Source organism: Limanda limanda, chromosome 18, assembly GCF_963576545.1.
Source record: "Limanda limanda chromosome 18, fLimLim1.1, whole genome shotgun sequence".
NCBI classification, from domain to species: domain Eukaryota; kingdom Metazoa; phylum Chordata; class Actinopteri; order Pleuronectiformes; family Pleuronectidae; genus Limanda; species Limanda limanda.
Genome location: NC_083653.1, coordinates 23,652,416 through 23,679,023, shown reverse-complemented (window position 1 = coordinate 23,679,023; position 26,608 = coordinate 23,652,416).

Genomic DNA, 26,608 nt, shown 5'->3' with positions numbered 1-26,608 from the left:
AAAAGTCATGAAAATGACTAAAATGCAGGAGTCAATGTGTCCCTGTGTCCCCCACTTTGTGACCCCACAGCCTGGGTGATGTGAGATGATGTGAGACCCAGGGAGTCTAATGTCATCGCATTTTCATGACTTTGAGCCCCAAAAAGTCATGAGAATGACTAAAATGCAGGAGTCAATGTGTCCCTGTGTCCCCCACTTTGAGACAACACAGCCTGGGTGATGTGAGATGATGTGAGACCCAGGGTTTCTAATGTCATTGCAATCCATGACTTGAAGTCTCAAAAAGTCATGAAAATGACTTAAATGCAGGAGTCAATGTGTCCCTGTGTCCCCGACTTTGAGACCCCACAGCCTGGGTGATGTGAGATGATGTGAGACCCAGGGTTTCTAATGTCATTGCAAGCCATGACTTGGAGCCTCAAAAAGTCATGAAAATGACTAAAATGCAGGAGTCAATGTGTCCCTGTGTCCCCCACTTTGAGACAACACAGCCTGGGTGATGTGAGATGATGTGACACCCAGGGTGTCTTATGTCATTGCAAGCCATGACTTGGAGCCTCAAAAAGTCATCAAAATTACTTAAATGCAGGAGTCAATGTGTCCCTCTGTCCCCGACTTTGAGACCCCACAGCCTGGGTGATGTGAGATGATGTGAGACCCAGGGTGTCATGTCATTGCACGCCATGAATTTGAGCCCCAAAACGTCATGAAAATGACTAAAATGCCTGAGTCAATGTGTCCCTGTGTCCCCCACTTTGAGACCCCACAGCCTGGGTGATTTGAGATGATCTGAGACCCAGGGTGTCTAATGTCATTGCATTTTCATGACTTTGAGCCCCAAAAAGTCATGAGAATGACTAAAATGCAAGAGTCAATGTGTCCCTGTGTCCTCGACTTTGAGACCCCACAGCCTGGGTGATGTGAGATGATGTGAGACCCAAGGAGTCTAATGTCATTGCAAGCCATGAATTGAAGTCTCAAAAAGTCATGAAAATGACTTAAATGCAGGAGTCAATGTGTCCCTGTGTCCCCGACTTTGAGACCCCACAGCCTGGGTGATGTGAGATGATCTGAGACCCAGGGTGTCTAATGTCATCGCATTTTCATGACTTTGAGCCCCAAAAAGTCATGAGAATGACTAAAATGCAGGAGTCAATGTGTCCCTGTGTCCCCCACTTTGAGACAACACAGCCTGGGTGATGTGAGATGATGTGAGACCCAGGGTTTCTAATGTCATTGCAAGCCATGACTTGAAGCCTCAAAAAGTCATGAAAATGACTAAAATGCAGGAGTCAATGTGTCCCTGTGTCCCCCACTTTGTGACAACACAGCCTGGGTGATGTGAGATGATGTGACACCCAGGGTGTCTTATGTCATTGCAAGCCATGACTTGGAGCCTCAAAAAGTCATCAAAATTACTAAAATGTAGGAGTCAATGTGTCCCTGTGTCCCCGACTTTGAGACCCCTCAGCCTGGGTGATGTGAGATGATGTGAGACCCAGGGTTTCTAATGTAATTGCAAGCCATGAAATGGAGCCCCAAAACGTCATGAAAATGAATTAAATGCAAGAGTCAATGTTTCCCTGTGTCCCCGACGTTGAGACCCCACAGCCTGGGTGATGTGAGATGATCTGAGACCCAGGGTGTCTAATGTCATCGCATTTTCATGACTTTGAGCCCCAAAAAGTCATGAGAATGACTAAAATGCAAGAGTCAATGTGTCCCTGTGTCCTCGACTTTGAGACCCCACAGCCTGGGTGATGTGAGATGATGTGAGACCCAAGGAGTCTAATGTCATTGCAAGCCATGAATTGGAGCCTCAAAAAGCCATGAAAATTACTAAAATGCAGGAGTCAATGTGTCCCTGTGTCCCCCACTTTGAGACAACACAGCCTGGGTGATGTGAGATGATGTGACACCCAGGGTGTCTTATGTCATTGCAAGCCATGACTTGGAGCCTCAAAAAGTCATGAAATTACTAAAATGCAGGAGTCAATGTGTCCCTGTGTCCCCGACTTTGAGACCCCACAGCCTGGGTGATGTGAGATGATGTGAGACCCAGGGTGTCATGTCATTGCAAGCCATGAATTTGAGCCCCAAAACTTCATGAAAATGACTAAAATGCCTGAGTCAAGGTGTCCCTGTGTCCCCCACTTTGAGAACCCACAGCTTGGGTGATGTGAGATGATATGAGACCCAGGGTGTCTTATGTCACTGCAAGCCATGACTTGGAGCCTCAAAAAGTCATGAAAATGACTTAAATGCAGGAGTCAATGTGTCCCTGTGTCCCTGACTTTGAGACCCCACAGCCTGGGTGATGTGAGATGATGTGAGACCCAGGGTGTCATGTCATTGCCAGCAATGAAATGGAGCCCCAAAACGTCATGAAAATAACTAAAATGCCTGAGTCAATGTTTCCCTGTGTCCCCCACTTTGAGAACCCACAGCTTGGGTGATGTGAGATGATGTGAGACCCAGGGTATCTTATGTCATTGCAAGCCATGACTTGGAGCCTCAAAAAGTCATGAAAATGACTCAAATGCAGGAGTCAATGTGTCCCTGTGTCCCCGACTTTGAGACCCCTCAGCCTGGGTGATGTGAGATGATGTGAGACCCAGGGTTTCTTATGTCATTGCAAGCCATGACTTGAAGCCTCAAAAAGTCATGAAAATGACTTAAATGCAGGAGTCAATGTGTCCCTGTGTCCCCGACTTTGAGACCCCACAGCCTGGGTGATGTGAGATGATGTGAGACGCAGGGTGTCATGTCATTGCAAGCCATGAATTTGAGCCCCAAAACGTCATGAAAATGACTAAAATGCCTGAGTCAATGTTTCTCTGTGTCCCCCACTTTGAGAACCCACAGCTTGGGTGATGTGAGATGATATGAGACCCAGGGTGTCTTATGTCATTGCAAGCCATGACTTGGAGCCTCAAAAAGTCATGAAAATGACTAAAATGCAGGAGTCAATGTGTCCCTGTGTCCCCCACTTTGAGACAACACAGCCTGGGTGATGTGAGATGATGTGAGACCCAGGGTTTCTAATGTCATTGCAAGCCATGATTTGAAGCCTCAAAAAGTCATGAAAATGACTTAAATGCAGGAGTCAATGTGTCCCTGTGTCCCCGACTTTGAGACCCCAAAGCATGGGTGATGTGAGATGATGTGAGACCCGAGGTGTCATGTCATTGCCAGCCATGAAATGGAGCCCCAAAACGTCATGAAAATGACTAAAATGCCTGAGTCAATGTTTCCCTGTGTCCCCCACTTTGAGAACCCACAGCTTGGTTGATGTGAGATGATGTGACACCCAGGGTGTCTTATGTCATTGAAAGCCATGACTTGGAGCCTCAAAAAGTCATAAAAATGACTAAAATGCAGGAGTCAATGTGTCCCTGTGTCCCCCACTCTGAGACAACACAGCCTGGGTGATGTGAGATGTTGTGAGTCGCAGGGTTTCTAATGTCATTGCAAGCCATGACTTGGAGCCTCAAAAAGTCATGAAAATTACTAAAATGCAGGAGTCAATGTGTCCCTGTGTCCCCCACTTTGAGACAACACAGCCTGGGTGATGTGAGATGATGTGACACCCAGGGTGTCTTGTGTCAATGCAAGCCATGACTTGGAGCCTCAAAAAGTCATCAAAATTACTAAAATGCAGGAGTCAATGTGTCCCCGACTTTGAGACCCCACAGCCTGGGTGATGTGAGATGATCTGAGACCCAGGGTGTCTAATGTCATCACATTTTCATGACTTTGAGCCCCAAAAAGTCATGAGAATGACTAAAATGCAGGAGTCAATGTGTCCCTGTGTCCCCGACTTTGAGACCCCACAGCCTGGGTGATGTGAGATGATGTGAGACCCAGGGTGTCATGTCATTGCCAGCAATGAAATGGAGCCCCAAAACGTCATGAAAATGACTAAAATGCCTGAGTCAATGTTTCCCTGTGTCCCCCACTTTGAGAACCCACAGCTTGGGTGATGTGAGATGATGTGAGACCCAGGGTATCTTATGTCATTGCAAGCCATGACTTGGAGCCTCAAAAAGTCATGAAAATGACTCAAATGCAGGAGTCAATGTGTCCCTGTGTCCCCGACTTTGAGACCCCTCAGCCTGGGTGATGTGAGATGATGTGAGACCCAAGGTTTCTAATGTCATTGCAAGCCATGAAATGGAGCCCCAAAACGTCATGAAAATGAATTAAATGCAAGAGTCAATGTTTCCCTGTGTCCCCGATGTTGAGACCCCACAGCCTGGGTGATGTGAGATGATCTGAGACCCAGGGTGTCTAATGTCATCGCATTTTCATGACTTTGAGCCCCAAAACGTCATGAAAATGACTAAAATGCCTGAGTCAATGTTTCCCTGTGTCCCCCACTTTGAGAACCCACAGCTTGGGTGATGTGAGATGATGTGAGACCCAGGGTGTCTTATGTCATTGCAAGCCATGACTTGGAGCCTCAAAAAGTCATGAAAATGACTCAAATGCAGGAGTCAATGTGTCCCTGTGTCCCCAACTTTGAGACCCCTCAGCCTGGGTGATGAGAGATGATGTGAGACCCAGGGTGTCTTATGTCATTGCAAGCCATGACTTGGAGCCTCAAAAAGTCATGAAAATGACTCAAATGCAGGAGTCAATGTGTCCCTGTGTCCCCGACTTTGAGACCCCTCAGCCTGGGTGATGTGAGATGATGTGAGACCCAGGGTTTCTTATGTCATTGCAAGCCATGACTTGAAGCCTCAAAAAGTCATGAAAATGACTCAAATGCAGGAGTCAATGTGTCCCTGTGTCCCCGACTTTGAGACCCCTCAGCCTGGGTGATGTGAGATGATGTGAGACCCAAGGTTTCTAATGTCATTGCAAGCCATGAAATGGAGCCCCAAAACGTCATGAAAATGAATTAAATGCAAGAGTCAATGTTTCCCTGTGTCCCCGATGTTGAGACCCCACAGCCTGGGTGATGTGAGATGATCTGAGACCCAGGGTGTCTAATGTCATCGCATTTTCATGACTTTGAGCCCCAAAACGTCATGAAAATGACTAAAATGCCTGAGTCAATGTTTCCCTGTGTCCCCCACTTTGAGAACCCACAGCTTGGGTGATGTGAGATGATGTGAGACCCAGGGTGTCTTATGTCATTGCAAGCCATGACTTGGAGCCTCAAAAAGTCATGAAAATGACTCAAATGCAGGAGTCAATGTGTCCCTGTGTCCCCAACTTTGAGACCCCTCAGCCTGGGTGATGAGAGATGATGTGAGACCCAGGGTGTCTTATGTCATTGCAAGCCATGACTTGGAGCCTCAAAAAGTCATGAAAATGACTCAAATGCAGGAGTCAATGTGTCCCTGTGTCCCCGACTTTGAGACCCCTCAGCCTGGGTGATGTGAGATGATGTGAGACCCAGGGTTTCTTATGTCATTGCAAGCCATGACTTGAAGCCTCAAAAAGTCATGAAAATGACTTAAATGCAGGAGTCAATGTGTCCCTGTGTCCCCGACTTTGAGACCCCACAGCCTGGGTGATGAGAGATGATGTGAGACCCAGGGTGTCTAATGTCATTGCAAGCCATGAATTTGAGCGCCAAAACGTCATGAAAATGACTAAAATGCAAGAGTCAATGTTTCTCTGTGTCCCCCACTTTGAAAACCCACAGCTTGGGTGATGTGAGATGATATGAGACCCAGGGTGTCTTATGTCATTGCAAGCCATGACTTGGAGCCTCAAAAAGTCATGAAAATGACTAAAATGCAGGAGTCAATGTGTCCCTGTGTCCCCCACTTTGAGACAACACAGCCTGGGTGATGTGAGATGATGTGAGACCCAGGGTTTCTAATGTCATTGCAAGCCATGATTTGAAGCCTCAAAAAGTCATGAAAATGACTAAAATGCAGGAGTCAATGTGTCCCTGTGTCCTCGACTTTGAGACCCCACAGCCTGGGTGATGTGAGATGATGTGACACCCAGGGTGTCTTATGTCATTGCAAGCCATGACTTGGAGCCTCAAAAAGTCAAGAAAATGACTAAAATGCAGGAGTCAAAGTGTCCCTGTGTCCCCCACTTTGTGACAACACAGCCTGGGTGATGTGAGATGATGTGACACTCAGGGTGTCTTATGTCATTGCAAGCCATGACTTGGAGCCTCAAAAAGTCATGAAAATTACTAAAATGCAGGAGTCAATGTGTCCCTGTGTCCCCGACTTTGAGACCCCACAGCCTGGGTGATGTGAGATGATGTGAGACCCAGGGTGTCATGTCATTGCCAGCCATGAAATGGAGCCCCAAAACGTCATGAAAATGACTAAAATGCCTGAGTCAATGTTTCCCTGTGTCCCCCACTTTGAGAACCCACAGCTTGGGTGATGTGAGATGATGTGAGACCCAGGGTGTCTTATGTCATTGCAAGCCATGACTTGGAGCCTCAAAAAGTCATGAAAATGACTTAAATGCAGGAGTCAATGTGTCCCTGTGTCCTCGACTTTGAGACCCCACAGCCTGGGTGATGTGAGATGATGTGAGACCCAGGGTGTCTAATGTCATTGCAAGCCATGAATTTGAGCCCAAAAACGTCATGAAAATGACTAAAATGCAAGAGTCAATGTGTCCCTGTGTCCCCCACTTTGAGACAACACAGCCTGGGTGATGTGAGATGATGTGACACCCAGGGTGTCTTATGTCATTGCAAGCCATGACTTGGAGCCTCAAAAAGTCATGAAAATGACTTAAATGCAGGAGTCAATGTGTCCCTGTGTCCCCGACTTTGAGACCCCTCAGCCTGGGTGATGTGAGATGATGTGAGACGCAGGGTGTTATGTCATTGCAAGCCATGAATTTGAGCCCCAAGACGTCATGAAAATGACTAAAATGCCTGAGTCAATGTTTCTCTGTGTCCCCCACTTTGAGAACCCACAGCTTGGGTGGTGTGAGATGATATGAGACCCAGGGTGTCTTATGTCATTGCAAGCCATGACTTGGAGCCTCAAAAAGTCATGAAAATTACTAAAATGCAGGAGTCAATGTGTCCCTGTGTCCCCCACTTTGAGACAACACAGCCTGGGTGATGTGAGATGATGTGAGACCCAGGGTTTCTAATGTCATTGCAAGCCATGATTTGAAGCCTCAAAAAGTCATGAAAATGACTTAAATGCAGGAGTCAATGTGTCCCTGTGTCCCCGACTTTGAGACCCCAAAGCCTGGGTGATGTGAGATGATGTGAGACGCGAGGTGTCATGTCATTGCCAGCCATGAAATGGAGCCCCAAAACGTCATGAAAATGACTAAAATGCCTGAGTCAATGTTTCCCTGTGTCCCCCACTTTCAGAACCCACAGCTTGGTTGATGTGAGATGATGTGACACCCAGGGTGTCTTATGTCATAGAAAGCCATGACTTGGAGCCTCAAAAAGTCATAAAAATGACTAAAATGCAGGAGTCAATGTGTCCCTGTGTCCCCCACTCTGAGACAACACAGCCTGGGTGATGTGAGATGTTGTGAGACGCAGGGTTTCTAATGTCATTGCAAGCCATGACTTGGAGCCTCAAAAAGTCATGAAAATTACTAAAATGCAGGAGTCAATGTGTCCCTGTGTCCCCCACTTTGAGACAACACAGCCTGGGTGATGTGAGATGATGTGACACCCAGGGTGTCTTGTGTCATTGCAAGCCATGACTTGGAGCCTCAAAAAGTCATGAAAATGACTAAAATGCAAGAGTCAATGTGTCCCTGTGTCCCCCACTTTGTGACCCCACAGCCTGGGTGATGTGAGATGATGTGAGACCCAGGGAGTCTAATGTCATCGCATTTTCATGACTTTGAGCCCCAAAAAGTCATGAGAATGACTAAAATGCAGGAGTCAATGTGTCCCTGTGTCCCCCACTTTGAGACAACACAGCCTGGGTGATGTGAGATGATGTGAGACCCAGGGTTTCTAATGTCATTGCAAGCCATGACTTGAAGCCTCAAAAAGTCATGAAAATGACTAAAATACAGGAGTCAATGTGTCCCTGTGTCCTCGACTTTGAGACCCCACAGCCTGGGTGATGTGAGATGATGTGAGACCCAGGGTGTCTAATGTCATTGCAAGCCATGAATTGGAGCCTCAAAAAGTCATGAAAATGACTAAAATGCAGGAGTCAATGTGTCCCTGTGTCCCCCACTTTGTGACCCCACAGCCTGGGTGATGTGAGATGATGTGAGACCCAGGGAGTCTAATGTCATCGCATTTTCATGACTTTGAGCCCCAAAAAGTCATGAGAATGACTAAAATGCAGGAGTCAATGTGTCCCTGTGTCCCCCACTTTGAGACAACACAGCCTGGGTGATGTGAGATGATGTGAGACCCAGGGTTTCTAATGTCATTGCAATCCATGACTTGAAGTCTCAAAAAGTCATTAAAATGACTTAAATGCAGGAGTCAATGTGTCCCTGTGTCCCCGACTTTGAGACCCCACAGCCTGGGTGATGTGAGATGATGTGAGACCCAGGGTTTCTAATGTCATTGCAAGCCATGACTTGGAGCCTCAAAAAGTCATGAAAATGACTAAAATGCAGGAGTCAATGTGTCCCTGTGTCCCCCACTTTGAGACAACACAGCCTGGGTGATGTGAGATGATGTGACACCCAGGGTGTCTTATGTCATTGCAAGCCATGACTTGGAGCCTCAAAAAGTCATCAAAATTACTTAAATGCAGGAGTCAATGTGTCCCTCTGTCCCCGACTTTGAGACCCCACAGCCTGGGTGATGTGAGATGATGTGAGACCCAGGGTGTCATGTCATTGCACGCCATGAATTTGAGCCCCAAAACGTCATGAAAATGACTAAAATGCCTGAGTCAATGTGTCCCTGTGTCCCCCACTTTGAGACCCCACAGCCTGGGTGATTTGAGATGATCTGAGACCCAGGGTGTCTAATGTCATCGCATTTTCATGACTTTGAGCCCCAAAAAGTCATGAGAATGACTAAAATGCAGGAGTCAATGTGTCCCTGTGTCCCCCACTTTGAGACAACACAGCCTGGGTGATGTGAGATGATGTGAGACCCAGGGTTTCTAATGTCATTGCAAGCCATGACTTGAAGCCTCAAAAAGTCATGAAAATGACTAAAATACAGGAGTCAATGTGTCCCTGTGTCCTCGACTTTGAGACCCCACAGCCTGGGTGATGTGAGATAATGTGAGACCCAGGGTGTCTAATGTCATTGCAAGCCATGAATTGGAGCCTCAAAAAGTCATGAAAATGACTAAAATGCAGGAGTCAATGTGTCCCTGTGTCCCCCACTTTGTGACAACACAGCCTGGGTGATGTGAGATGATGTGACACCCAGGGTGTCTTATGTCATTGCAAGCCATGACTTGGAGCCTCAAAAAGTCATCAAAATTACTAAAATGCAGGAGTCAATGTGTCCCTGTGTCCCCGACTTTGAGACCCCTCAGCCTGGGTGATGTGAGATGATGTGAGACCCAGGGTTTCTAATGTAATTGCAAGCCATGAAATGGAGCCCCAAAACGTCATGAAAATGAATTAAATGCAAGAGTCAATGTTTCCCTGTGTCCCCGACGTTGAGACCCCACAGCCTGGGTGATGTGAGATGATCTGAGACCCAGGGTGTCTATTGTCATCGCATTTTCATGACTTTGAGCCCCAAAAAGTCATGAGAATGACTAAAATGCAAGAGTCAATGTGTCCCTGTGTCCTCGACTTTGAGACCCCACAGCCTGGGTGATGTGAGATGATGTGAGACCCAAGGAGTCTAATGTCATTGCAAGCCATGAATTGGAGCCTCAAAAAGCCATGAAAATTACTAAAATGCAGGAGTCAATGTGTCCCTGTGTCCCCCACTTTGAGACAACACAGCCTGGGTGATGTGAGATGATGTGACACCCAGAGTGTCTTATGTCATTGCAAGCCATGACTTGGAGCCTCAAAAAGTCATGAAATTACTAAAATGCAGGAGTCAATGTGTCCCTGTGTCCCCGACTTTGAGACCCCACAGCCTGGGTGATGTGAGATGATGTGAGACCCAGGGTGTCATGTCATTGCAAGCCATGAATTTGAGCCCCAAAACGTCATGAAAATGACTAAAATGCCTGAGTCAAGGTGTCCCTGTGTCCCCCACTTTGAGAACCCACAGCTTGGGTGATGTGAGATGATATGAGACCCAGGCTGTCTTATGTCACTGCAAGCCATGACTTGGAGCCTCAAAAAGTCATGAAAATGACTTAAATGCAGGAGTCAATGTGTCCCTGTGTCCCCGACTTTGAGACCCCACAGCCTGGGTGATGTGAGATGATGTGAGACCCAGGGTGTCATGTCATTGCCAGCAATGAAATGGAGCCCCAAAACGTCATGAAAATGACTAAAATGCCTGAGTCAATGTTTCCCTGTGTCCCCCACTTTGAGAACCCACAGCTTGGGTGATGTGAGATGATGTGAGACCCAGGGTATCTTATGTCATTGCAAGCCATGACTTGGAGCCTCAAAAAGTCATGAAAATGACTCAAATGCAGGAGTCAATGTGTCCCTGTGTCCCCGACTTTGAGACCCCTCAGCCTGGGTGATGTGAGATGATGTGAGACCCAGGGTTTCTTATGTCATTGCAAGCCATGACTTGAAGCCTCAAAAAGTCATGAAAATGACTTAAATGCAGGAGTCAATGTGTCCCTGTGTCCCCGACTTTGAGACCCCACAGCCTGGGTGATGTGAGATGATGTGAGACCCAGGGTGTCATGTCATTGCAAGCCATGAATTTGAGCTCCAAAACGTCATGAAAATGACTAAAATGCCTGAGTCAAGGTGTCCCTGTGTCCCCCACTTTGAGAACCCACAGCTTGGGTGATGTGAGATGATATGAGACCCAGGGTGTCTTATGTCATTGCAAGCCATGACTTGGAGCCTCAAAAAGTCATGAAAATAACTTAAATGCAGGAGTCAATGTGTCCCTGTGTCCCCGACTTTGAGACCCCACAGCCTGGGTGATGTGAGATGATGTGAGACCCAGGGTGTCATGTCATTGCCAGCAATGAAATGGAGCCCCAAAACGTCATGAAAATGACTAAAATGCCTGAGTCAATGTTTCCCTGTGTCCCCCACTTTGAGACCCCACAGCTTGGGTGATGTGAGATGATGTGAGACCCAGGGTATCTTATGTCATTGCAAGCCATGACTTGGAGCCTCAAAAAGTCATGAAATGACTCAAATGCAGGAGTCAATGTGTCCCTGTGTCCCCGACTTTGAGACCCCTCAGCCTGGGTGATGTGAGATGATGTGAGACCCAGGGTTTCTTATGTCATTGCAAGCCATGACTTGAAGCCTCAAAAAGTCATGAAAATGACTTAAATGCAGGAGTCAATGTGTCCCTGTGTCCCCGACTTTGAGACCCCACAGCCTGGGTGATGTGAGATGATGTGAGACCAAGGGTGTCTAATGTCATTGCAAGCCATGAATTTGAGCCCCAAAACGTCATGAAAATGACTAAAATGCAAGAGTCAATGTGTCCCTGTGTCCCCCACTTTGAGACAACACAGCCTGGGTGATGTGAGATGATGTGACACCCAGGGTGTCTTATGTCATTGCAAGCCATGACTTGGAGCCTCAAAAAGTCATGAAAATGACTTAAATGCAGGAGTCAATGTGTCCCTGTGTCCCCCACTTTGTGACAACACAGCCTGGGTGATGTGAGATGATGTGACACCCAGGGTGTCTTATGTCATTGCAAGCCATGACTTGGAGCCTCAAAAAGTCATGAAAATGACTTAAATGCAGGAGTCAATGTGTCCCTGTGTCCCCGACTTTGAGACCCCACAGCCTGGGTGATGTGAGATGATGTGAGACGCAGGGTGTCATGTCATTGCAAGCCATGAATTTGAGCCCCAAAACGTCATGAAAATGACTAAAATGCCTGAGTCAATGTTTCTCTGTGTCCCCCACTTTGAGAACACACAGCTTGGGTGATGTGAGATGATATGAGACCCAGGGTGTCTTATGTCATTGCAAGCCATGACTTGGAGCCTCAAAAAGTCATGAAAATGACTAAAATGCAGGAGTCAATGTGTCCCTGTGTCCCCCACTTTGAGACAACACAGCCTGGGTGATGTGAGATGATGTGAGACCCAGGGTTTCTAATGTCATTGCAAGCCATGATTTGAAGCCTCAAAAAGTCATGAAAATGACTTAAATGCAGGAGTCAATGTGTCCCTGTGTCCTCGACTTTGAGACCCCAAAGCCTGGGTGATGTGAGATGATGTGAGACCCGAGGTGTCATGTCATTGCCAGCCATGAAATGGAGCCCCAAAACGTCATGAAAATGACTAAAATGCCTGAGTCAATGTTTCCCTGTGTCCCCCACTTTGAGAACCCACAGCTTGGTTGATGTGAGATGATGTGACACCCAGGGTGTCTTATGTCATTGAAAGCCATGACTTGGAGCCTCAAAAAGTCATAAAAATGACTAAAATGCAGGAGTCAATGTGTCCCTGTGTCCCCCACTCTGAGACAACACAGCCTGGGTGATGTGAGATGTTGTGAGTCGCAGGGTTTCTAATGTCATTGCAAGCCATGACTTGGAGCCTCAAAAAGTCATGAAAATTACTAAAATGCAGGAGTCAATGTGTCCCTGTGTCCCCCACTTTGAGACAACACAGCCTGGGTGATGTGAGATGATGTGACACCCAGGGTGTCTTGTGTCATTGCAAGCCATGACTTGGAGCCTCAAAAAGTCATCAAAATTACTAAAATGCAGGAGTCAATGTGTCCCCGACTTTGAGACCCCACAGCCTGGGTGATGTGAGATGATCTGAGACCCAGGGTGTCTAATGTCATCACATTTTCATGACTTTGAGCCCCAAAAAGTCATGAGAATGACTAAAATGCAGGAGTCAATGTGTCCCTGTGTCCCCGACTTTGAGACCCCACAGCCTGGGTGATGTGAGATGATGTGAGACCCAGGGTGTCTAATGTCATTGCAAGCCATGAATTGGAGCCTCAAAAAGTCATGAAAATGACTAAAATGCAGGAGTCAATGTGTCCCTGTGTCCCCCACTTTGTGACAACACAGCCTGGGTGATGTGAGATGATGTGACACCCAGGGTGTCTTATGTCATTGCAAGCCATGACTTGGAGCCTCAAAAAGTCATCAAAATTACTAAAATGCAGGAGTCAATGTGTCCCTGTGTTCCCGACTTTGAGACCCCTCAGCCTGGGTGATGTGAGATGATGTGAGACCCAGGGTTTCTAATGTAATTGCAAGCCATGAAATGGAGCCCCAAAACGTCATGAAAATGAATTAAATGCAAGAGTCAATGTTTCCCTGTGTCCCCGACGTTGAGACCCCACAGCCTGGGTGATGTGAGATGATCTGAGACCCAGGGTGTCTAATGTCATCGCATTTTCATGACTTTGAGCCCCAAAAAGTCATGAGAATGACTAAAATGCAAGAGTCAATGTGTCCCTGTGTCCTCGACTTTGAGACCCCACAGCCTGGGTGATGTGAGATGATGTGAGACCCAAGGAGTCTAATGTCATTGCAAGCCATGAATTGGAGCCTCAAAAAGCCATGAAAATTACTAAAATGCAGGAGTCAATGTGTCCCTGTGTCCCCCACTTTGAGACAACACAGCCTGGGTGATGTGAGATGATGTGACACCCAGGGTGTCTTATGTCATTGCAAGCCATGACTTGGAGCCTCAAAAAGTCATGAAATTACTTAAATGCAGGAGTCAATGTGTCCCTGTGTCCCCGACTTTGAGACCCCACAGCCTGGGTGATGTGAGATGATGTGAGACCCAGGGTGTCATGTCATTGCAAGCCATGAATTTGAGCTCCAAAACGTCATGAAAATGACTAAAATGCCTGAGTCAAGGTGTCCCTGTGTCCCCCACTTTGAGAACCCACAGCTTGGGTGATGTGAGATGATATGAGACCCAGGGTGTCTTATGTCATTGCAAGCCATGACTTGGAGCCTCAAAAAGTCATGAAAATAACTTAAATGCAGGAGTCAATGTGTCCCTGTGTCCCCGACTTTGAGACCCCACAGCCTGGGTGATGTGAGATGATGTGAGACCCAGGGTGTCATGTCATTGCCAGCAATGAAATGGAGCCCCAAAACGTCATGAAAATGACTAAAATGCCTGAGTCAATGTTCCCCTGTGTCCCCCAATTTGAGACCCCACAGCTTGGGTGATGTGAGATGATGTGAGACCCAGGGTATCTTATGTCATTGCAAGCCATGACTTGGAGCCTCAAAAAGTCATGAAATGACTCAAATGCAGGAGTCAATGTGTCCCTGTGTCCCCGACTTTGAGACCCCTCAGCCTGGGTGATGTGAGATGATGTGAGACCCAGGGTTTCTTATGTCATTGCAAGCCATGACTTGAAGCCTCAAAAAGTCATGAAAATGACTTAAATGCAGGAGTCAATGTGTCCCTGTGTCCCCGACTTTGAGACCCCACAGCCTGGGTGATGTGAGATGATGTGAGACCAAGGGTGTCTAATGTCATTGCAAGCCATGAATTTGAGCCCCAAAACGTCATGAAAATGACTAAAATGCAAGAGTCAATGTGTCCCTGTGTCCCCCACTTTGAGACAACACAGCCTGGGTGATGTGAGATGATGTGACACCCAGGGTGTCTTATGTCATTGCAAGCCATGACTTGGAGCCTCAAAAAGTCATGAAAATGACTTAAATGCAGGAGTCAATGTGTCCCTGTGTCCCCCACTTTGTGACAACACAGCCTGGGTGATGTGAGATGATGTGACACCCAGGGTGTCTTATGTCATTGCAAGCCATGACTTGGAGCCTCAAAAAGTCATCAAAATTACTAAAATGCAGGAGTCAATGTGTCCCTGTGTCCCCGACTTTGAGACCCCTCAGCCTGGGTGATGTGAGATGATTTGAGACCCAGGGTTTCTAATGTAATTGCAAGCCATGAAATGGAGCCCCAAAACGTCATGAAAATGAATTAAATGCAAGAGTCAATGTTTCCCTGTGTCCCCGACGTTGAGACCCCACAGCCTGGGTGATGTGAGATGATCTGAGACCCAGGGTGTCTAATGTCATCGCATTTTCATGACTTTGAGCCCCAAAAAGTCATGAGAATGACTAAAATGCAAGAGTCAATGTGTCCCTGTGTCCTCGACTTTGAGACCCCACAGCCTGGGTGATGTGAGATGATGTGAGACCCAAGGAGTCTAATGTCATTGCAAGCCATGAATTGGAGCCTCAAAAAGCCATGAAAATTACTAAAATGCAGGAGTCAATGTGTCCATGTGTCCCCCACTTTGAGACAACACAGCCTGGGTGATGTGAGATGATGTGACACCAAGGGTGTCTTATGTCATTGCAAGCCATGACTTGGAGCCTCAAAAAGTCATGAAATTACTAAAATGCAGGAGTCAATGTGTCCCTGTGTCCTCGACTTTGAGACCCCACAGCCTGGGTGATGTGAGATGATGTGAGACCCAGGGTGTCATGTCATTGCAAGTCATGAATTTGAGCTCCAAAACGTCATGAAAATGACTAAAATGCCTGAGTCAATGTTTCCCTGTGTCCCCCACTTTGAGACCCCACAGCTTGGGTGATGTGAGATGATGTGAGACCCAGGGTATCTTATGTCATTGCAAGCCATGACTTGGAGCCTCAAAAAGTCATGAAATGACTCAAATGCAGGAGTCAATGTGTCCCTGTGTCCCCGACTTTGAGACCCCTCAGCCTGGGTGATGTGAGATGATGTGAGACCCAGGGTTTCTTATGTCATTGCAAGCCATGACTTGAAGCCTCAAAAAGTCATGAAAATGACTTAAATGCAGGAGTCAATGTGTCCCTGTGTCCCCGACTTTGAGACCCCACAGCCTGGGTGATGTGAGATGATGTGAGACCAAGGGTGTCTAATGTCATTGCAAGCCATGAATTTGAGCCCCAAAACGTCATGAAAATGACTAAAATGCAAGAGTCAATGTGTCCCTGTGTCCCCCACTTTGAGACAACACAGCCTGGGTGATGTGAGATGATGTGACACCCAGGGTGTCTTATGTCATTGCAAGCCATGACTTGGAGCCTCAAAAAGTCATGAAAATGACTTAATTGCAGGAGTCAATGTGTCCCTGTGTCCCCCACTTTGTGACAACACAGCCTGGGTGATGTGAGATGATGTGACACCCAGGGTGTCTTATGTCATTGCAAGCCATGACTTGGAGCCTCAAAAAGTCATCAAAATTACTAAAATGCAGGAGTCAATGTGTCCCTGTGTCCCCGACTTTGAGACCCCTCAGCCTGGGTGATGTGAGATGATTTGAGACCCAGGGTTTCTAATGTAATTGCAAGCCATGAAATGGAGCCCCAAAACGTCATGAAAATGAATTAAATGCAAGAGTCAATGTTTCCCTGTGTCCCCGACGTTGAGACCCCACAGCCTGGGTGATGTGAGATGATCTGAGACCCAGGGTGTCTAATGTCATCGCATTTTCATGACTTTGAGCCCCAAAAAGTCATGAGAATGACTAAAATGCAAGAGTCAATGTGTCCCTGTGTCCTCGACTTTGAGACCCCACAGCCTGGGTGATGTGAGATGATGTGAGACCCAAGGAGTCTAATGTCATTGCAAGCCATGAATTGGAGCCTCAAAAAGCCATGAAAATTACTAAAATGCAGGAGTCAATGTGTCCATGTGTCCCCCACTTTGAGACAACACAGCCTGGGTGATGTGAGATGATGTGACACCCAGGGTGTCTTATGTCATTGCAAGCCATGACTTGGAGCCTCAAAAAGTCATGAAATTACTAAAATGCAGGAGTCAATGTGTCCCTGTGTCCCCGACTTTGAGACCCCACAGCCTGGGTGATGTGAGATGATGTGAGACCCAGGGTGTCATGTCATTGCAAGTCATGAATTTGAGCTCCAAAACGTCATGAAAATGACTAAAATGCCTGAGTCAAGGTGTCCCTGTGTCCCCCACTTTGAGAACCCACAGCTTGGGTGATGTGAGATGATATGAGACCCAGGGTGTCTTATGTCATTGCAAGCCATGACTTGGAGCCTCAAAAAGTCATGAAAATGACTTAAATGCAGGAGTCAATGTGTCCCTGTGTCCCCGACTTTGAGACCCCACAGCCTGGGTGATGTGAGATGATGTGAGACCCAGGGTGTCATGTCATTGCCAGCAATGAAATGGAGCCCCAAAACGTCATGAAAATGACTAAAATGCCTGAGTCAATGTTTCCCTGTGTCCCCCACTTTGAGACCCCACAGCTTGGGTGATGTGAGATGATGTGAGACCCAGGGTATCTTATGTCATTGCAAGCCATGACTTGGAGCCTCAAAAAGTCATGAAATGACTCAAATGCAGGAGTCAATGTGTCCCTGTGTCCCCGACTTTGAGACCCCTCAGCCTGGGTGATGTGAGATGATGTGAGACCCAGGGTTTCTTATGTCATTGCAAGCCATTACTTGAAGCCTCAAAAAGTCATGAAAATGACTTAAATGCAGGAGTCAATGTGTCCCTGTGTCCCCGACTTTGAGACCCCACAGCCTGGGTGATGTGAGATGATGTGAGACCAAGGGTGTCTAATGTCATTGCAAGCCATGAATTTGAGCCCCAAAACGTCATGAAAATGACTAAAATGCAAGAGTCAATGTGTCCCTGTGTCCCCCACTTTGAGACAACACAGCCTGGGTGATGTGAGATGATGTGACACCCAGGGTGTCTTATGTCATTGCAAGCCATGACTTGGAGCCTCAAAAAGTCATGAAAATGACTTAAATGCAGGAGTCAATGTGTCCCTGTGTCCCCCACTTTGTGACAACACAGCCTGGGTGATGTGAGATGATGTGACACCCAGGGTGTCTTATGTCATTGCAAGCCATGACTTGGAGCCTCAAAAAGTCATCAAAATTACTAAAATGCAGGAGTCAATGTGTCCCTGTGTCCCCGACTTTGAGACCCCTCAGCCTGGGTGATGTGAGATGATTTTAGACCCAGGGTTTCTAATGTAATTGCAAGCCATGAAATGGAGCCCCAAAACGTCATGAAAATGAATTAAATGCAAGAGTCAATGTTTCCCTGTGTCCCCGACGTTGAGACCCCACAGCCTGGGTGATGTGAGATGATCTGAGACCCAGGGTGTCTAATGTCATCGCATTTTCATGACTTTGAGCCCCAAAAAGTCATGAGAATGGCTAAAATGCAAGAGTCAATGTGTCCCTGTGTCCTCGACTTTGAGACCCCACAGCCTGGGTGATGTGAGATGATGTGAGACCCAAGGAGTCTAATGTCATTGCAAGCCATGAATTGGAGCCTCAAAAAGCCATGAAAATTACTAAAATGCAGGAGTCAATGTGTCCCTGTGTCCCCCACTTTGAGACAACACAGCCTGGGTGATGTGAGATGATGTGACACCCAGGGTGTCTTATGTCATTGCAAGCCATGACTTGGAGCCTCAAAAAGTCATGAAATTACTAAAATGCAGGAGTCAATGTTTCCCTGTGTCCCCGACATTGAGACCCCACAGCCTGGGTGATGTGAGATGATGTGAGACCCAGGGTGTCATGTCATTGCAAGTCATGAATTTGAGCTCCAAAACGTCATGAAAATGACTAAAATGCCTGAGTCAAGGTGTCCCTGTGTCCCCCACTTTGAGAACCCACAGCTTGGGTGATGTGAGATGATATGAGACCCAGGGTGTCTTATGTCATTGCAAGCCATGACTTGGAGCCTCAAAAAGTCATGAAAATGACTTAAATGCAGGAGTCAATGTGTCCCTGTGTCCCCGACTTTGAGACCCCACAGCCTGGGTGATGTGAGATGATGTGAGACCCAGGGTGTCATGTCATTGCCAGCAATGAAATGGAGCCCCAAAACGTCATGAAAATGACTAAAATGCCTGAGTCAATGTTTCCCTGTGTCCCCCACTTTGAGACCCCACAGCTTGGGTGATGTGAGATGATGTGAGACCCAGGGTATCTTATGTCATTGCAAGCCATGACTTGGAGCCTCAAAAAGTCATGAAAATGACTCAAATGCAGGAGTCAATGTGTCCCTGTGTCCCCGACTTTGAGACCCCTCAGCCTGGGTGATGTGAGATGATGTGAGACCCAGGGTTTCTTATGTCATTGCAAGCCATGACTTGAAGCCTCAAAAAGTAATGAAAATGACTTAAATGCAGGAGTCAATGTGTCCCTGTGTCCCCGACTTTGAGACCCCACAGCCTGGGTGATGTGAGATGATGTGAGACCCAGGGTGTCTAATGTCATTGCAAGCCATGAATTTTAGCCCCAAAACGTCATGAAAATGACTAAAATGCAAGAGTCAATGTGTCCCTGTGTCCCCCACTTTGAGACAACACAGCCTGGGTGATGTGAGATGATGTGACACCCAGGGTGTCTTATGTCATTGCAAGCCATGACTTGGAGCCTCAAAAAGTCATGAAAATGACTTAAATGCAGGAGTCAATGTGTCCCTGTGTCCCCGACTTTGAGACCCCACAGCCTGGGTGATGTGAGATGATGTGAGACGCAGGGTGTCATGTCATTGCAAGCCATGAATTTGAGCCCCAAAACGTCATGAAAATGACTAAAATGCCTGAGTCAATGTTTCTCTGTGTCCCCCACTTTGAGAACCCACAGCTTGGGTGATGTGAGATGATATGAGACCCAGGGTGTCTTATGTCATTGCAAGCCATGACTTGGAGCCTCAAAAAGAAATGAAAATGACTAAAATGCAGGAGTCAATGTGTCCCTGTGTCCCCCACTTTGAGACAACACAGCCTGGGTGATGTGAGATGATGTGAGACCCAGGGTTTCTAATGTCATTGCAAGCCATGATTTGAAGCCTCAAAAAGTCATGAAAATGACTTAAATGCAGGAGTCAATGTGTCCCTGTGTCCCCGACTTTGAGACCCCAAAGCCTGGGTGATGTGAGATGATGTGAGACGCGAGGTGTCATGTCATTGCCAGCCATAAAATGGAGCCCCAAAACGTCATGAAAATGACTAAAATGCCTGAGTCAATGTTTCCCTGTGTCCCCCACTTTGAGAACCCACAGCTTGGTTGATGTGAGATGATGTGACACCCAGGGTGTCTTATGTCATTGAAAGCCATGACTTGGAGCCTCAAAAAGTCATAAAAATGACTAAAATGCAGGAGTCAATGTGTCCCTGTGTCCCCTACTCTGAGACAACACAGCCTGGGTGATGTGAGATGTTGTGAGACGCAGGGTTTCTAATGTCATTGCAAGCCATGACTTGGAGCCTCAAAAAGTCATGAAAATTACTAAAATGTTGGAGTCAATGTGTCCCTGTGTCCCCCACTTTGAGACAACACAGCCTGGGTGATGTGAGATGATGTGACACCCAGGGTGTCTTGTGTCATTGCAAGCCATGACTTGGAGCCTCAAAAAGTCATCAAAATTACTAAAATGCAGGAGTCAATGTGTCCCCGACTTTGAGACCCCTCAGTCTGGGTGATGTGAGATGATGTGAGACCCAGGGTTTCTAATGTCATTGCAAGCCATGAAATGGAGCCCCAAAACGTCATGAAAAAGAATTAAATGCAAGAGTCAATGTTTCCCTGTGTCCCCGACTTTAAGACCCCACAGCCTGGGTGATGTGAGATGATCTGAGACCCAGGGTGTCTAATGTCATCGCATTTTCATGACTTTGAGCCCCAAAAAGTCATGAGAATGACTAAAATGCAGGAGTCAATGTGTCCCTGTGTCCTCGACTTTGAGACCCCACAGCCTGGGTGATGTGAGATGATGTGAGACCCAGGGAGTCTAATGTCATTGCAAGACATGAATTGGAGCCTCAAAAAGCCATGGAAATTACTAAAATGCAGGAGTCAATGTGTCCCTGTGTCCCCCACTTTGAGACAACACAGCCTGGGTGATGTGAGATGATGTGACACCCAGGGTGTCTTATGTCATTTCAAGCCATGACTTGGAGCCTCAAAAAGTCATGAAAATGACTTAAATGCAGGAGTCAATGTGTCCCTGTGTCCCCGACTTTGAGACCCCACAGCCTGGGTGATGTGAGATGATGTGAGACCCAGGGTTTCTAATGTCATTGCAATCCATGACTTGAAGCCTCAAAAAGTCATGAAAATGACTTAAATGCAGGAGTCAATGTGTCCCTGTGTCCCCGACTTTGAGACCCCACAGCCTGGGTGATGTGAGATGATGTGAGACCCAGGGTTTCTAATGTCATTGCAAGCCATGACTTGGAGCCTCAAAAAGTCATGAAAATGACTAAAATGCAGGAGTCAATGTGTCGCTGTGTCCCCCACTTTGAGACAACACAGCCTGGGTGATGTGAGATGATGTGACACCCAGGGTGTCTTATGTCATTGCAAGCCATGACTTGGAGGCTCAAAAAGTCATCAAAATTACTAAAATGCAGGAGTCAATGTGTCCCTGTGTCCCCGACTTTGAGACCCCTCAGCCTGGGTGATGTGAGATGATGTGAGACCCAGGGTTTCTAATGTCATTGCAAGCCATGAAATGGAGCCCCAAAACGTCATTAAAATGAATTAAATGCAAGAGTCAATGTTTCCCTGTGTCCCCGAGTTTGAGACCCCACAGCCTGGGTGATGTGAGATGATCTGAGACCCAGGGTGTCTAATGTCATCGCATTTTCATGACTTTGAGCCCCAAAAAGTCATGAGAATGACTAAAATGAAGGAGTCAATGTGTCCCTGTGTCCCCCACTTTGAGACAACACAGCCTGGGTGATGTGAGATGATGTGACACCCAGGGTGTCTTATGTCATTGAAAGCCATGACTTGGAGCCTCAAAAAGTCATAAAAATGACTAAAATGCATGAGTCAATGTGTCCCTGTGTCCCCTACTCTGACACAACACAGCCTGGGTGATGTGAGATGTTGTGAGACGAAGGGTTTCTAATGTCATTGCAAGCCATGACTTGGAGCCTCAAAAAGTCATGAAAATTACTAAAATGCAGGAGTCAATGTGTCCCTGTGTCCCCCACTTTGAGACAACACAGCCTGGGTGATGTGAGATGATGTGACACCCAGGGTGTCTTTTGTCATTGCAAGCCATGACTTGGAGCCTCAAAAAGTCATCAAAATTACTAAAATGCAGGAGTCAATGTGTCCCCGACTTTGAGACCCCTCAGTCTGGGTGATGTGAGATGATGTGAGACCCAGGGTTTCTAATGTCATTGCAAGCCATGAAATGGAGCCCCAAAACGTCATGAAAAAGAATTAAATGCAAGAGTCAATGTTTCCCTGTGTCCCCGACTTTGAGACCCCACAGCCTGGGTGATGTGAGATGATCTGAGACCCAGGGTGTCTAATGTCATCGCATTTTCATGACTTTGAGCCCCAAAAAGTCATGAGAATGACTAAAATGCAGGAGTCAATGTGTCCCTGTGTCCTCGACTTTGAGACCCCACAGCCTGGGTGATGTGAGATGATGTGAGACCCAGGGAGTCTAATGTCATTGCAAGACATGAATTGGAGCCTCAAAAAGCCATGGAAATTACTAAAATGCAGGAGTCAATGTGTCCCTGTGTCCCCCACTTTGAGACAACACAGCCTGGGTGATGTGAGATGATGTGACACCCAGGGTGTCTTATGTCATTGCAAGCCATGACTTGGAGCCTCAAAAAGTCATGAAAATGACTTAAATGCAGGAGTCAATGTGTCCCTGTGTCCCCGACTTTGAGACCCCACAGCCTGGGTGATGTGAGATGATGTGAGACCCAGGGTTTCTAATGTCATTGCAATCCATGACTTGAAGCCTCAAAAAGTCATGAAAATGACTTAAATGCAGGAGTCAATGTGTCCCTGTGTCCCCGACTTTGAGACCCCACAGCCTGGGTGATGTGAGATGATGTGAGACCCAGGGTGTCATGTCATTGCAAGCCATGAATTTGAGCCCCAAAACTTCATGAAAATGACTAAAATGCCTGAGTCAAGGTGTCCCTGTGTCCCCCACTTTGAGAACCCACAGCTTGGGTGATGTGAGATGATGTGAGACCCAGGGTGTCTATTGTCATTGCAAGCCATGAATTGGAGCCTCAAAAAGTCATGAAAATGACTAAAATGCAGGAGTCAATGTGTCCCTGTGTCCTAGACTTTGAGACCCCACAGCCTGGGTGATGTGAGATGATGTGAGACCCAGGGAGTCTAATGTCATTGCAAGCCATGAATTGGAGCCTCAAAAAGCCTTGGAAATTATTAAGATGCAGGAGTCAATGTGTCCCTGTGTCCCCCACTTTGAGACAACACAGCCTGGGTGATGTGAGATGATGTGAGACCCAGGGTTTCTAATGTCATTGCAAGCCATGAAATGGAGCCCCAAAACGTCATGAAAAAGAATTAAATGCAAGAGTCAATGTTTCCCTGTGTCCCCGACTTTGAGACCCCACAGCCTGGGTGATGTGAGATGATCTGAGACCCAGGGTGTCTAATGTCATCGCATTTTCATGACTTTGAGCCCCAAAAAGTCATGAGAATGACTAAAATGCAGGAGTCAATGTGTCCCTGTGTCCTCGACTTTGAGACCCCACAGCCTGGGTGATGTGAGATGATGTGAGACCCAGGGAGTCTAATGTCATTGCAAGACATGAATTGGAGCCTCAAAAAGCCATGGAAATTACTAAAATGCAGGAGTCAATGTGTCCCTGTGTCCCCCACTTTGAGACAACACAGCCTGGGTGATGTGAGATGATGTGACACCCAGGGTGTCTTATGTCATTGCAAGCCATGACTTGGAGCCTCAAAAAGTCATGAAAATGACTTAAATGCAGGAGTCAATGTGTCCCTGTGTCCCCGACTTTGAGACCCCACAGCCTGGGTGATGTGAGATGATGTGAGACCCAGGGAGTCTAATGTCATTGCAAGACATGAATTGGAGCCTCAAAAAGCCATGGAAATTACTAAAATGCAGGAGTCAATGTGTCCCTGTGTCCCCCACTTTGAGACAACACAGCCTGGGTGATGTGAGATGATGTGACACCCAGGGTGTCTTATGTCATTGCAAGCCATGACTTGGAGCCTCAAAAAGTCATGAAAATGACTTAAATGCAGGAGTCAATGTGTCCCTGTGTCCCCGACTTTGAGACCCCACAGCCTGGGTGATGTGAGATGATGTGAGACCCAGGGTTTCTAATGTCATTGCAATCCATGACTTGAAGCCTCAAAAAGTCATGAAAATGACTTAAATGCAGGAGTCAATGTGTCCCTGTGTCCCCGACTTTGAGACCCCACAGCCTGGGTGATGTGAGATGATGTGAGACCCAGGGTTTCTAATGTCATTGCAAGCCATGACTTGGAGCCTCAAAAAGTCATGAAAATGACTAAAATGCAGGAGTCAATGTGTCGCTGTGTCCCCCACTTTGAGACAACACAGCCTGGGTGATGTGAGATGATGTGACACCCAGGGTGTCTTATGTCATTGCAAGCCATGACTTGGAGCCTCAAAAAGTCATCAAAATTACTAAAATGCAGGAGTCAATGTGTCCCTGTGTCCCCGACTTTGAGACCCCTCAGCCTGGGTGATGTGAGATGATGTGAGACCCAGGGTTTCTAATGTCATTGCAAGCCATGAAATGGAGCCCCAAAACGTCATGAAAATGAATTAAATGCAAGAGTCAATGTTTCCCTGTGTCCCCGAGTTTGAGACCCCACAGCCTGGGTGATGTGAGATGATCTGAGACCCAGGGTGTCTAATGTCATCGCATTTTAATGACTTTGAGCCCCAAAAAGTCATGAGAATGACTAAAATGCAGGAGTCAATGTGTCCCTGTGTCCCCCACTTTGAGACAACACAGCCTGGGTGATGTGAGATGATGTGAGACCCAGGGTTTCTAATGTCATTGCAAGCCATGACTTGAAGCCTCAAAAAGTCATGAAAATGACTAAAATACAGGAGTCAATGTGTCCCTGTGTCCTCGACTTTGAGACCCCACAGCCTGGGTGATGTGAGATGATGTGAGACCCAGGGTGTCTATTGTCATTGCAAGCCATGAATTGGAGCCTCAAAAAGTCATGAAAATGACTAAAATGCAGGAGTCAATGTGTCCCTGTGTCCTAGACTTTGAGACCCCACAGCCTGGGTGATGTGAGATGATGTGAGACCCAGGGAGTCTAATGTCATTGCAAGCCATGAATTGGAGCCTCAAAAAGCCTTGGAAATTATTAAGATGCAGGAGTCAATGTGTCCCTGTGTCCCCCACTTTGAGACAACACAGCCTGGGTGATGTGAGATGATGTGAGACCCAGGGTTTCTAATGTCATTGCAAGCCATGAAATGGAGCCCCAAAACGTCATGAAAAAGAATTAAATGCAAGAGTCAATGTTTCCCTGTGTCCCCGACTTTGAGACCCCACAGCCTGGGTGATGTGAGATGATCTGAGACCCAGGGTGTCTAATGTCATCGCATTTTCATGACTTTGAGCCCCAAAAAGTCATGAGAATGACTAAAATGCAGCAGTCAATGTGTCCCTGTGTCCTCGACTTTGAGACCCCACAGCCTGGGTGATGTGAGATGATGTGAGACCCAGGGAGTCTAATGTCATTGCAAGACATGAATTGGAGCCTCAAAAAGCCATGGAAATTACTAAAATGCAGGAGTCAATGTGTCCCTGTGTCCCCCACTTTGAGACAACACAGCCTGGGTGATGTGAGATGATGTGACACCCAGGGTGTCTTATGTCATTGCAAGCCATGACTTGGAGCCTCAAAAAGTCATGAAAATGACTTAAATGCAGGAGTCAATGTGTCCCTGTGTCCCCGACTTTGAGACCCCACAGCCTGGGTGATGTGAGATGATGTGAGACCCAGGGTTTCTAATGTCATTGCAATCCATGACTTGAAGCCTCAAAAAGTCATGAAAATGACTTAAATGCAGGAGTCAATGTGTCCCTGTGTCCCCGACTTTGAGACCCCACAGCCTGGGTGATGTGAGATGATGTGAGACCCAGGGTTTCTAATGTCATTGCAAGCCATGACTTGGAGCCTCAAAAAGTCATGAAAATGACTAAAATGCAGGAGTCAATGTGTCGCTGTGTCCCCCACTTTGAGACAACACAGCCTGGGTGATGTGAGATGATGTGACACCCAGGGTGTCTTATGTCATTGCAAGCCATGACTTGGAGCCTCAAAAAGTCATCAAAATTACTAAAATGCAGGAGTCAATGTGTCCCTGTGTCCCCGACTTTGAGACCCCTCAGCCTGGGTGATGTGAGATGATGTGAGACCCAGGGTTTCTAATGTCATTGCAAGCCATGAAATGGAGCCCCAAAACGTCATGAAAATGAATTAAATGCAAGAGTCAATGTTTCCCTGTGTCCCCGAGTTTGAGACCCCACAGCCTGGGTGATGTGAGATGATCTGAGACCCAGGGTGTCTAATGTCATCGCATTTTAATGACTTTGAGCCCCAAAAAGTCATGAGAATGACTAAAATGCAGGAGTCAATGTGTCCCTGTGTCCCCCACTTTGAGACAACACAGCCTGGGTGATGTGAGATGATGTGAGACCCAGGGTTTCTAATGTCATTGCAAGCCATGACTTGAAGCCTCAAAAAGTCATGAAAATGACTAAAATACAGGAGTCAATGTGTCCCTGTGTCCTCGACTTTGAGACCCCACAGCCTGGGTGA